This window comes from Salmo salar, unplaced genomic scaffold (assembly GCF_905237065.1).
Source record: "Salmo salar unplaced genomic scaffold, Ssal_v3.1, whole genome shotgun sequence".
Taxonomy (NCBI): Eukaryota; Metazoa; Chordata; class Actinopteri; order Salmoniformes; family Salmonidae; genus Salmo; species Salmo salar.
Genome location: NW_025550953.1, coordinates 193286 through 205301, shown reverse-complemented (window position 1 = coordinate 205301; position 12016 = coordinate 193286). Strand labels below are relative to the sequence as shown.

The 12016-nt window shown below is 53.9% G+C and overlaps 1 protein-coding gene across 7 annotated transcripts in view; it reads left to right on the top strand.

The window, feature by feature from the left end:
* The window catches only part of LOC106563898 (exocyst complex component 6), a 205734-nt gene that overhangs the window by 57677 nt on the left and 136041 nt on the right, over positions 1-12016 (top strand). The window lies entirely within an intron of this gene.

Below are 12016 nucleotides of genomic sequence, written 5' to 3'. Positions count from 1 at the left end.
CCAGGTCTTTGTCATGCCACTCACAGTAAACACCACCACCCAGTCCAGGTCTTTGTCATGCCACTCACAGTAAACACCACCACCCAGTCCAGGTCTTTGTCATGCCACTCACAGTAAACACCACCACCCAGTCCAGGTCTTTGTCATGCCACTCACAGTAAACACCACCACCCAGTCCAGGTCTTTGTCATGCCACTCGCAGTAAACACCACCACCCAGTCCAGGTCTTTGTCATGCCACTCACAGTAAACACCACCCAGTCCAGGTCTTTGTCATGCCACTCACAGTAAACACCACCCAGTCCAGGTCTTTGTCATGCCACTCACAGTAAACACCACCACCCAGTCCAGGTCTTTGTCATGCCACTCACAGTAAACACCACCACCCAGCCCAGGTCTTTGTCATGCCACTCACAGTAAACACCACCCAGCCCAGGTCTTTGTCATGCCACTCACAGTAAACACCACCCAGCCCAGGTCTTTGTCATGCCACTCACAGTAAACACCACCCAGCCCAGGTCTTTGTCATGCCACTCACAGTAAACACCACCCAGTCCAGGTCTTTGTCATGCCACTCACAGTAAACACCACCCAGCCCAGGTCTTTGTCCTGCCACTCACAGTAAACACCACCCAGCCCAGGTCTTTGTCCTGCCACTCACAGTAAAAACCACCACCCTGCCCAGGTCTTTGTCATGCCACTCACAGTAAACACCACCCAGCCCAGGTCGTTATCATGCCACTCACAGTAAACACCACCACCCAGCCCAGGTCTTTGTCATGCCACTCACAGTAAACACCACCCAGCCCAGGTCTTTGTCATGCCACTCACAGTAAACACCACCACCCAGCCCAGGTCTTTGTCATGCCACTCACAGTAAACACCACCCAGCCAGGTCTTTGTCATGCCACTCACAGTAAACACCACCCAGCCCAGGTCTTTGTCCTGCCACTCACAGTAAACACCACCCAGCCCAGGTCTTTGTCCTGCCACTCACAGTAAACACCACCACCCAGCCCAGGTCTTTGTCATGCCACTCACAGTAGACACCACCCAGCCCAGGTCTTTGTCATGCCACTCACAGTAAACACCACCACCCAGCCCAGGTCTTTGTCATGCCACTCACAGTAAACACCACCCAGCCCAGGTCTTTGTCATGCCACTCATAGAAAACACCACCACCCAGCCCAGGTCTTTGTCATGCCACTCATAATAAACACCACCACCCAGCCCAGGTCTTTGTCATGCCACTCACAGTAGACACCACCCAGCCCAGGTCTTTGTCATGCCACTCACAGTAAACACCACCACCCAGCCCAGGTCTTTGTCATGCCACTCACAGTAAACACCACCCAGCCCAGGTCTTTGTCATGCCACTCATAGAAAACACCACCACCCAGCCCAGGTCTTTGTCATGCCACTCATAATAAACACCACCACCCAGCCCAGGTCTTTGTCATGCCACTCACAGTAAACACCACCACCCAGCCCAGGTCTTTGTCATGCCACTCGCAGTGAACACCACCACCGAGCCCAGGTCTTTGTCATGCCACTCACAGTAAACACCACCCAGCCCAGGTCTTTGTCATGCCACTCACAGTAAACACCACCCAGCCCAGGTCTTTGTCATGCCACTCACAGTTAACACCACCCAGCCCAGGTCTTTGTCATGCCACTCACAGTAAACACCACCCAGTCCAGGTCTTTGTCATGCCACTCACAGTAAACACCACCCAGTCCAGGTCTTTGTCATGCCACTCACAGTAAACACCACCACCCAGTCCAGGTCTTTGTCATGCCACTCACAGTAAACACCACCACCCAGCCCAGGTCTTTGTCATGCCACTCACAGTAAACACCACCCAGCCCAGGTCTTTGTCATGCCACTCACAGTAAACACCACCCAGCCCAGGTCTTTGTCATGCCACTCACAGTAAACACCACCCAGCCCAGGTCTTTGTCATGCCACTCACAGTAAACACCACCCAGTCCAGGTTTTTGTCATGCCACTCACAGTAAACACCACCCAGTCCAGGTCTTTGTCATGCCACTCACAGTAAACACCACCCAGCCCAGGTCTTTGTCCTGCCACTCACAGTAAACACCACCCAGCCCAGGTCTTTGTCCTGCCACTCACAGTAAACACCACCACCCTGCCCAGGTCTTTGTCATGCCACTCACAGTAAACACCACCCAGCCCAGGTCGTTATCATGCCACTCACAGTAAACACCACCACCCAGCCCAGGTCTTTGTCATGCCACTCACAGTAAACACCACCCAGCCCAGGTCTTTGTCATGCCACTCACAGTAAACACCACCACCCAGCCCAGGTCTTTGTCATGCCACTCACAGTAAACACCACCCAGCCAGGTCTTTGTCATGCCACTCACAGTAAACACCACCCAGCCCAGGTCTTTGTCCTGCCACTCACAGTAAACACCACCCAGCCCAGGTCTTTGTCCTGCCACTCACAGTAAACACCACCACCCAGCCCAGGTCTTTGTCATGCCACTCACAGTAGACACCACCCAGCCCAGGTCTTTGTCATGCCACTCACAGTAAACACCACCACCCAGCCCAGGTCTTTGTCATGCCACTCACAGTAAACACCACCCAGCCCAGGTCTTTGTCATGCCACTCATAGAAAACACCACCACCCAGCCCAGGTCTTTGTCATGCCACTCACAGTAAACACCACCACCCAGCCCAGGTCTTTGTCATGCCACTCGCAGTAAACACCACCACCCAGCCCAGGTCTTTGTCATGCCACTCGCAGTGAACACCACCACCGAGCCCAGGTCTTTGTCATGCCACTCACAGTAAACACCACCCAGCCCAGGTCTTTGTCATGCCACTCACAGTAAACACCACCCAGCCCAGGTCTTTGTCATGCCACTCACAGTTAACACCACCCAGCCCAGGTCTTTGTCATGCCACTCACAGTAAACACCACCCAGCCCAGGTCTTTGTCATGCCACTCACAGTAAACACCACCACCCAGCCCAGGTCTTTGTCATGCCACTCACAGTTAACACCACCCAGCCCAGGTCTTTGTCATGCCACTCACAGTAAACACCACCCAGCCCAGGTCTTTGTCAAGCCACTCACAGTAAACACCACCCAGTCCAGGTCTTTGTCATGCCACTCACAGTAAACACCACCCAGCCCAGGTCTTTGTCCTGCCACTCGCAGTTAACACCACCACCCAGCCCAGGTCTTTGTCATGCCACTCACAGTAAACACCACCACCCAGCCCAGGTCTTTGTCATGCCACTCACAGTAAACACCACCCAGCCCAGGTCTTTGTCATGCCACTCACAGTAAACACCACCACCCAGCCCAGGTCTTTGTCATGCCACTCACAGTAAACACCACCCAGCCAGGTCTTTGTCATGCCACTCACAGTAAACACCACCCAGCCCAGGTCTTTGTCCTGCCACTCACAGTAAACACCACCCAGCCCAGGTCTTTGTCCTGCCACTCACAGTAAACACCACCACCCAGCCCAGGTCTTTGTCATGCCACTCACAGTAAACACCACCCAGCCCAGGTCTTTATCATGCCACTCACAGTAAACACCACCACCCAGCCCAGGTCTTTGTCATGCCACTCACAGTAAACACCACCCAGCCCAGGTCTTTGTCATGCCACTCATAGTAAACACCACCACCCAGCCCAGGTCTTTGTCATGCCACTCATAATAAACACCACCACCCAGCCCAGGTCTTTGTCATGCCACTCACAGTAAACACCACCACCCAGCCCAGGTCTTTATCATGCCACTCGCAGTAAACACCACCACCCAGCCCAGGTCTTTGTCATGCCACTCGCAGTGAACAACACCACCCAGCCCTGGTCTTTGTCATGCCACTCACAGTAAACACCACCCAGCCCAGGTCTTTGTCATGCCACTCACAGTAAACACCACCACCCAGCCCAGGTCTTTGTCATGCCACTCGCAGTAAACACCACCACCCAGCCCAGGTCTTTGTCATGCCACTCGCAGTAAACACCACCCAGCCCAGGTCTTTGTCATGCCACTCACAGTAAACACCACCACCCAGCCCAGGTCTTTGTCATGCCACTCGCAGTAAACACCACCACCCAGCCCAGGTCTTTGTCATGCCACTCGCAGTGAACACCACCACCCAGCCCAGGTCTTTGTCCTGCCACTCGCAGTAAACACCACCACCCAGCCCAGGTCTTTGTCATGCCACTCACAGTAAACACCACCACCCAGTCCAGGTCTTTGTCATGCCACTCACAGTAAACACCACCACCCAGTCCAGGTCTTTGTCATGCCACTCACAGTAAACACCACCACCCAGTCCAGGTCTTTGTCATGCCACTCACAGTAAACACCACCACCCAGCCCAGGTCTTTGTCATGCCACTCACAGTAAACACCACCACCCAGTCCAGGTCTTTGTCATGCCACTCACAGTAAACACCACCCAGTCCAGGCCTTTGTCATGCCACTCACAGTAAACACCACCCAGCCCAGGTCTTTGTCCTGCCACTCACAGTAAACACCACCCAGCCCAGGTCTTTGTCCTGCCACTCACAGTAAACATCACCACCCAGCCCAGGTCTTTGTCATGCCACTCACAGTAAACACCACCACCCAGTCCAGGTCTTTGTCATGCCACTCACAGTAAACACCACCACCCAGTCCAGGTCTTTGTCATGCCACTCACAGTAAACACAACCACCCAGTCCAGGTCTTTGTCATGCCACTCACAGTAAACACCACCACCCAGTCCAGGTCTTTGTCATGCCACTCACAGTAAACACCACCACCCAGTCCAGGTCTTTGTCATGCCACTCACAGTAAACACCACCACCCAGTCCAGGTCTTTGTCATGCCACTCACAGTAAACACCACCACCCAGTCCAGGTCTTTGTCATGCCACTCACAGTAAACACCACCACCCAGCCCAGGTCTTTGTCCTGCCACTCACAGTAAACACCACCCAGCCCAGGTCTTTATCATGCCACTCACAGTAAACACCACCACCCAGCCCAGGTCTTTGTCATGCCACTCACAGTAAACACCACCACCCAGCCCAGGTCTTTGTCATGCCACTCACAGTAAACACCACCACCCAGCCCAGGTCTTTGTCATGCCACTCACAGTAAACACCACCCAGCCAGGTCTTTGTCATGCCACTCACAGTAAACACCACCCAGCCCAGGTCTTTGTCCTGCCACTCACAGTAAACACCACCCAGCCCAGGTCTTTGTCCTGCCACTCACAGTAAACACCACCACCCAGCCCAGGTCTTTGTCATGCCACTCACAGTAAACACCACCCAGCCCAGGTCTTTATCATGCCACTCACAGTAAACACCACCACCCAGCCCAGGTCTTTGTCATGCCACTCACAGTAAACACCACCACCCAGCCCAGGTCTTTGTCATGCCACTCATAGTAAACACCACCACCCAGCCCAGGTCTTTGTCATGCCACTCATAATAAACACCACCACCCAGCCCAGGTCTTTGTCATGCCACTCACAGTAAACACCACCACCCAGCCCAGGTCTTTATCATGCCACTCGCAGTGAACACCACCACCCAGCCCAGGTCTTTGTCATGCCACTCGCAGTGAACACCACCACCCAGCCCAGGTCTTTGTCATGCCACTCACAGTAAACACCACCCAGCCCAGGTCTTTGTCATGCCACTCACAGTAAACACCACCACCCAGCCCAGGTCTTTGTCATGCCACTCGCAGTAAACACCACCACCCAGCCCAGGTCTTTGTCATGCCACTCGCAGTGAACACCACCACCCAGCCCAGGTCTTTGTCATGCCACTCGCAGTAAACACCACCCAGCCCAGGTCTTTGTCATGCCACTCACAGTAAACACCACCCAGCCCAGGTCTTTGTCATGCCACTCACAGTAAACACCACCCAGCCCAGGTCTTTGTCATGCCACTCACAGTAAACACCACCACCCAGCCCAGGTCTTTGTCATGCCACTCACAGTTAACACCACCCAGCCCAGGTCTTTGTCATGCCACTCACAGTAAACACCACCCAGCCCAGGTCTTTGTCAAGCCACTCACAGTAAACACCACCCAGTCCAGGTCTTTGTCATGCCACTCACAGTAAACACCACCCAGCCCAGGTCTTTGTCCTGCCACTCGCAGTAAACACCACCACCCAGCCCAGGTCTTTGTCATGCCACTCACAGTAAACACCACCACCCAGCCCAGGTCTTTGTCATGCCACTCACAGTAAACACCACCACCCAGTCCAGGTCTTTGTCATGCCACTCACAGTAAACACCACCACCCAGTCCAGGTCTTTGTCATGCCACTCACAGTAAACACCACCACCCAGTCCAGGTCTTTGTCATGCCACTCACAGTAAACACCACCACCCAGTCCAGGTCTTTGTCATGCCACTCACAGTAAACACCACCACCCAGTCCAGGTCTTTGTCATGCCACTCACAGTAAACACCACCACCCAGTCCAGGTCTTTGTCATGCCACTCACAGTAAACACCACAACCCAGTCCAGGTCTTTGTCATGCCACACAGTAAACACCACCACCCTGTCCAGGTCTTTGTCATGCCACTCACAGTAAACACCACCACCCAGTCCAGGTCTTTGTCATGCCACTCACAGTAAACACCACCACCCAGTCCAGGTCTTTGTCATGCCACTCGCAGTAAACACCACCACCCAGTACAGGTCTTTGTCATGCCACTCACAGTAAACACCACCCAGTCCAGGTCTTTGTCATGCCACTCACAGTAAACACCACCCAGTCCAGGTCTTTGTCATGCCACTCACAGTAAACACCACCACCCAGTCCAGGTCTTTGTCATGCCACTCACAGTAAACACCACCACCCAGCCCAGGTCTTTGTCATGCCACTCACAGTAAACACCACCCAGCCCAGGTCTTTGTCATGCCACTCACAGTAAACACCACCCAGCCCAGGTCTTTGTCATGCCACTCACAGTAAACACCACCCAGCCCAGGTCTTTGTCATGCCACTCACAGTAAACACCACCCAGTCCAGGTCTTTGTCATGCCACTCACAGTAAACACCACCCAGCCCAGGTCTTTGTCCTGCCACTCACAGTAAACACCACCCAGCCCAGGTCTTTGTCCTGCCACTCACAGTAAACACCACCACCCTGCCCAGGTCTTTGTCATGCCACTCACAGTAAACACCACCCAGCCCAGGTCGTTATCATGCCACTCACAGTAAACACCACCACCCAGCCCAGGTCTTTGTCATGCCACTCACAGTAAACACCACCCAGCCCAGGTCTTTGTCATGCCACTCACAGTAAACACCACCACCCAGCCCAGGTCTTTGTCATGCCACTCACAGTAAACACCACCCAGCCAGGTCTTTGTCATGCCACTCACAGTAAACACCACCCAGCCCAGGTCTTTGTCCTGCCACTCACAGTAAACACCACCACCCAGCCCAGGTCTTTGTCATGCCACTCACAGTAGACACCACCCAGCCCAGGTCTTTGTCATGCCACTCACAGTAAACACCACCACCCAGCCCAGGTCTTTGTCATGCCACTCACAGTAAACACCACCCAGCCCAGGTCTTTGTCATGCCACTCATAGAAAACACCACCACCCAGCCCAGGTCTTTGTCATGCCACTCATAATAAACACCACCACCCAGCCCAGGTCTTTGTCATGCCACTCACAGTAAACACCACCACCCAGCCCAGGTCTTTGTCATGCCACTCGCAGTGAACACCACCACCGAGCCCAGGTCTTTGTCATGCCACTCACAGTAAACACCACCACCGAGCCCAGGTCTTTGTCATGCCACTCGCAGTAAACACCACCACCCAGCCCAGGTCTTTGTCATGCCACTCGCAGTGAACACCACCACCGAGCCCAGGTCTTTGTCATGCCACTCACAGTAAACACCACCCAGCCCAGGTCTTTGTCATGCCACTCACAGTAAACACCACCCAGCCCAGGTCTTTGTCATGCCACTCACAGTTAACACCACCCAGCCCAGGTCTTTGTCATGCCACTCACAGTAAACACCACCCAGCCCAGGTCTTTGTCATGCCACTCACAGTAAACACCACCACCCAGCCCAGGTCTTTGTCATGCCACTCACAGTTAACACCACCCAGCCCAGGTCTTTGTCATGCCACTCACAGTAAACACCACCCAGCCCAGGTCTTTGTCATGCCACTCACAGTAAACACCACCCAGCCCAGGTCTTTGTCAAGCCACTCACAGTAAACACCACCCAGTCCAGGTCTTTGTCATGCCACTCACAGTAAACACCACCACCCAGTCCAGGTCTTTGTCCTGCCACTCGCAGTAAACACCACCACCCAGCCCAGGTCTTTGTCATGCCACTCACAGTAAACACCACCCAGTCCAGGTCTTTGTCATGCCACTCACAGTAAACACCACCACCCAGTCCAGGTCTTTGTCATGCCACTCACAGTAAACACCACCACCCAGTCCAGGTCTTTGTCATGCCACTCACAGTAAACACCACCACCCAGCCCAGGTCTTTGTCATGCCACTCATAATAAACACCACCACCCAGCCCAGGTCTTTGTCATGCCACTCACAGTAAACACCACCACCCAGCCCAGGTCTTTGTCATGCCACTCGCAGTGAACACCACCACCGAGCCCAGGTCTTTGTCATGCCACTCACAGTAAACACCACCACCCAGCCCAGGTCTTTGTCATGCCACTCGCAGTAAACACCACCACCCAGCCCAGGTCTTTGTCATGCCACTCGCAGTGAACACCACCACCGAGCCCAGGTCTTTGTCATGCCACTCACAGTAAACACCACCCAGCCCAGGTCTTTGTCATGCCACTCACAGTAAACACCACCCAGCCCAGGTCTTTGTCATGCCACTCACAGTTAACACCACCCAGCCCAGGTCTTTGTCATGCCACTCACAGTAAACACCACCCAGCCCAGGTCTTTGTCATGCCACTCACAGTAAACACCACCCCAGCCCAGGTCTTTGTCCTGCCACTCACAGTAAACACCACCACCCAGCCCAGGTCTTTGTCATGCCACTCACAGTAAACACCACCACCCAGTCCAGGTCTTTGTCATGCCACTCACAGTAAACACCACCACCCAGTCCAGGTCTTTGTCATGCCACTCACAGTAAACACCACCACCCAGTCCAGGTCTTTGTCATGCCACTCACAGTAAACACCACCACCCAGTCCAGGTCTTTGTCATGCCACTCACAGTAAACACCACCACCCAGTCCAGGTCTTTGTCATGCCACACAGTAAACACCACCACCCTGTCCAGGTCTTTGTCATGCCACTCACAGTAAACACCACCACCCAGTCCAGGTCTTTGTCATGCCACTCACAGTAAACACCACCACCCAGTCCAGGTCTTTGTCATGCCACTCGCAGTAAACACCACCACCCAGTCCAGGTCTTTGTCATGCCACTCACAGTAAACACCACCCAGTCCAGGTCTTTGTCATGCCACTCACAGTAAACACCACCCAGTCCAGGTCTTTGTCATGCCACTCACAGTAAACACCACCACCCAGTCCAGGTCTTTGTCATGCCACTCACAGTAAACACCACCACCCAGCCCAGGTCTTTGTCATGCCACTCACAGTAAACACCACCCAGCCCAGGTCTTTGTCATGCCACTCACAGTAAACACCACCCAGCCCAGGTCTTTGTCATGCCACTCACAGTAAACACCACCCAGTCCAGGTCTTTGTCATGCCACTCACAGTAAACACCACCCAGCCCAGGTCTTTGTCCTGCCACTCACAGTAAACACCACCCAGCCCAGGTCTTTGTCCTGCCACTCACAGTAAACACCACCAACCTGCCCAGGTCTTTGTCATGCCACTCACAGTAAACACCACCCAGCCCAGGTCTTTATCATGCCACTCACAGTAAACACCACCACCCAGCCCAGGTCTTTGTCATGCCACTCACAGTAAACACCACCCAGCCCAGGTCTTTGTCATGCCACTCATAGTAAACACTACCACCCAGCCCAGGTCTTTGTCATGCCACTCATAATAAACACCACCACCCAGCCCAGGTCTTTGTCATGCCACTCACAGTGAACACCACCACCGAGCCCAGGTCTTTGTCATGCCACTCACAGTAAACACCACCCAGCCCAGGTCTTTGTCATGCCACTCACAGTAAACACCACCCAGCCCAGGTCTTTGTCATGCCACTCACAGTTAACACCACCCAGCCCAGGTCTTTGTCATGCCACTCACAGTAAACACCACCCAGCCCAGATCTTTGTCATGCCACTCACAGTAAACACCACCACCCAGCCCAGGTCTTTGTCATGCCACTCACAGTTAACACCACCCAGCCCAGGTCTTTGTCATGCCACTCACAGTAAACACCACCACCCAGTCCAGGTCTTTGTCATGCCACTCACAGTAAACACCACCACCCAGCCCAGGTCTTTGTCATGCCACTCACAGTAAACACCACCCAGCCCAGGTCTTTGTCATGCCACTCACAGTAAACACCACCCAGCCCAGGTCTTTGTCATGCCACTCACAGTAAACACCACCCAGTCCAGGTCTTTGTCATGCCACTCACAGTAAACACCACCCAGCCCAGGTCTTTGTCCTGCCACTCACAGTAAACACCACCCAGCCCAGGTCTTTGTCCTGCCACTCACAGTAAACACCACCACCCTGCCCAGGTCTTTGTCATGCCACTCACAGTAAACACCACCCAGCCCAGGTCTTTATCATGCCACTCACAGTAAACACCACCACCCAGCCCAGGTCTTTGTCATGCCACTCACAGTAAACACCACCCAGCCCAGGTCTTTGTCATGCCACTCATAGTAAACACTACCACCCAGCCCAGGTCTTTGTCATGCCACTCATAATAAACACCACCACCCAGCCCAGGTCTTTGTCATGCCACTCACAGTAAACACCACCACCCAGCCCAGGTCATTGTCATGCCACTCACAGTAAACACCACCACCCAGCCCAGGTCATTGTCATGCCACTCGCAGTAAACACCACCACCCAGCCCAGGTCTTTGTCATGCCACTCGCAGTGAACACCACCACCGAGCCCAGGTCTTTGTCATGCCACTCACAGTAAACACCACCCAGCCCAGGTCTTTGTCATGCCACTCACAGTAAACACCACCCAGCCCAGGTCTTTGTCATGCCACTCACAGTTAACACCACCCAGCCCAGGTCTTTGTCATGCCACTCACAGTAAACACCACCCAGCCCAGATCTTTGTCATGCCACTCACAGTAAACACCACCACCCAGCCCAGGTCTTTGTCATGCCACTCACAGTTAACACCACCCAGCCCAGGTCTTTGTCATGCCACTCACAGTAAACACCACCCAGCCCAGGTCTTTGTCAAGCCACTCACAGTAAACACCACCACCCAGCCCAGGTCTTTGTCATGCCACTCACAGTAAACACCACCACCCAGCCCAGGTCTTTGTCATGCCACTCACAGTAAACACCACCACCCAGCCCAGGTCTTTGTCATGCCACTCACAGTAAACACCACCACCCAGCCCAGGTCTTTGTCATGCCACTCACAGTAAACACCACCACCCAGCCCAGGTCTTTGTCATGCCACTCACAGTAAACACCACCCAGTCCAGGTCTTTGTCATGACACTCACAGTAAACACCACCCAGCCCAGGTCTTTGTCCTGCCACTCACAGTAAACACCACCACCCAGCCCAGGTCTTTGTCCTGCCACTCACAGTAAACACCACCACCCAGCCCAGGTCTTTGTCATGCCAGTCACAGTAAACACCACCACCCAGCCCAGGTCTTTGTCATGCCAGTCACAGTAAACACCACCACCCAGCCCAGGTCTTTGTCATGCCACTCACAGTTAACACCACCCAGCCCAGGTCTTTGTCATGCCACACAGTAAACACCACCCAGCCCAGGTCTTTGTCATGCCACTCACAGTAAACACCACCACCCAGCCCAGGTCTTTGTCATGCCACTCACAGTAAACACCACCACCCAG